This window comes from Notothenia coriiceps, unplaced genomic scaffold (assembly GCF_000735185.1).
Source record: "Notothenia coriiceps isolate Sejong01 unplaced genomic scaffold, NC01 NC01_scaffold00026228, whole genome shotgun sequence".
In the NCBI taxonomy this organism is placed as follows: Eukaryota; Metazoa; Chordata; class Actinopteri; order Perciformes; family Nototheniidae; genus Notothenia; species Notothenia coriiceps.
Window position 1 is genome coordinate 448,199 of NW_011358929.1, and position 2,426 is coordinate 450,624.

The window sequence follows — 2,426 nt, forward strand, 5'->3', positions numbered from 1 at the left end:
TAATAGTCAATTGTAAGCGGAAATTGGGGTACTTGCATTGGTGTGAGGGGGTCTCAAGTTGACAAAAATCGAGATCACCGTAGGGTCTCAAAAACATGGAGCAGAAATAACAAAGGAAGGCGAACGATAGGCAAAGCCTATTGCTTAAAGACAGTGGCGAGCCGTGTATGTTATACCTAGGCCCTCTGACCCCCCCCCCTTCCCTCGAAAAAAAACAAAAAAACAAGAAGAGTTATTACGTCACAGCCTTTACAGTCTATGGTCACAGCGTATACTTCAGCGGAATATCAAAACAGCAGCCCGGGGTGCAAAACACATCAATGACAGCGACCCTCTACCATACAAAACAACACCATTTATATAAACACCTATCATGACAGGGCAGCACCCACAGCCAAGTAACAATTAAAAATGAATTAAGTCGGCACGGCGGCCCACATTGAAAATGACTCCCTAGATTCCACCGGGTCCGTCTGCGTCGCGTTACGGCCGCGTTACGGCTGCGCCGCGGCGTTCGCAGAGATCGCGGCCACTCTAGTCAATGGGTGCTATTCCACCAGACGCGCCACGTTACGGCTCAGAAGCGTCCCAGAAGCGTCTCGGCACCGAGTTCCGCTCAAAATAGGATGCAAGTCTATTTTTCGACGCGACGCATTGCAGAGGCGCCGGGCAGGAAGTGGACCGGTCAGAGCATCCAGTCAATCCCCAAAATAAACTAAATTTGCAGACCCTATCCCTCCGTAGTCTTTCAAGTAGGAGGAGTGTTGACAGAGTCACATGTATAGCAATAAACTGATCATGACGACGAGGTCTTCTTTAGCCTTAACTGGCGTGGTTTATTTTCATATGTGCATTGCACAATTTGACCTGCTCTCCATGAGAACTAGAGAGAGAGAGATAGAAGGGGAGGGAACAATCCCTTATATCTGATACCTGACGTCAGCTACAATAGCTGCGCCTCCTTACGCCTATAGCGCCCTCTTACTGTGGAACAGTTATAGTACAGTTACATGCAGACATATTAATACTTACACTTAACAAGGAGAAATGCCAGTGTTCTCCTCCGGTTTACAGGCACTGTGTAAATTATATATATAGAATAATTATGATGATGAATGCATTTTTTTACCACTAAAATACAGCAACACATCTTTGATTAATGTCATTTATAACTGGAATATTACAATTATTAACTTTGTCTGTACAAAGCCTGTCCAGGGAATATGCCCAAATCAACAAAAACTGCGAGCTGGCCCGGCACGCGAGACGCTCCGCTTCTGAAATGCTCCTGAAACGCGCCCGGTAGGGTATGACGCCGGAGGAGGCCGGACCAAAACCGCGGCGCAGCCGTGACGCGACACAGACGGACATGGTGGAATCGAGGGGTAGGCCTACGCCTTTGATGATCAAATCACTTAAACACAAAGCCCATCCTCCTGTCCTTTTGGGTGAAGTATTTGATGGCGTGGTCATGCAGCTGATCCTTTGCCACTCCAATTTATCATTGTAACTCAATCTTGAAAATGACTCGGTTAATAATTTCGCAACGATGTCATCACTATCACTGACAGCATCGATCATAAATCTATCGATTAGTTTAATGATTCGAAAATTATAAAAGTAGGACATGTGGATATTATCCGGCTGAACAAACCGTGCATTTATCTTACAGGTTCGTTTTCCACAGACCTTATTTCGAGCGACTTTAATGGTATAAACCTTGGATTCTCTAACACGTCCTCTCTGCCTCGAAAGGTTGCTATGAAGACTACTGTTACCACGTTTGTCGCCAGCGCCAATGAAATACAATGCAATCTTACGATTGAAAACCACTTAAATCCTCTTTTATATGTCTGCGTTTATCTGTTTGATTTCATTTTATTTGTGAAGTTACACATAAAACATGCAAAAGGAAGGTTTTCGGACTTTCTTTTTGTACAATACCTTAGTTTTATCGTGTTGTAGAGTTGTAAATGGTGACGTACTTTTTGCTACAAAAAGGGACGGCACAGAGCGGAAATTGTTTTGTTAAATACGCCGAGCATAGCGACTTTCGGCCCGGGCCGGCCCGTGGCGGAAAAAAAAAAAAAAATTCGCCGAGGGGAGGGGTGAAAACCGTCGTGGGGGACTCGTTTTACTGAAGGGCGCCGGATACGTGAATGCACTGAGACCCTAAACATCAGAAAGATCAACGCATAAAAAAGTATCAGAATATAAAGTTGTCAAAATTGCTGTTTGGACACTGAAAAAAATGTACCTTTATTAAAAAATTCTAACTTTTTGTAGTATACACATTAAGTACCGTGTTAAGTTTACCCTAGCTTTCTATTCAGAAAAGAGAGGTAACTGAAGTTATGTATTAAAAAGGCTTTATTCCAGGGTACCTGGCCTTCATCTACCCGCACTGAAGCGGTGAGATATCCCAA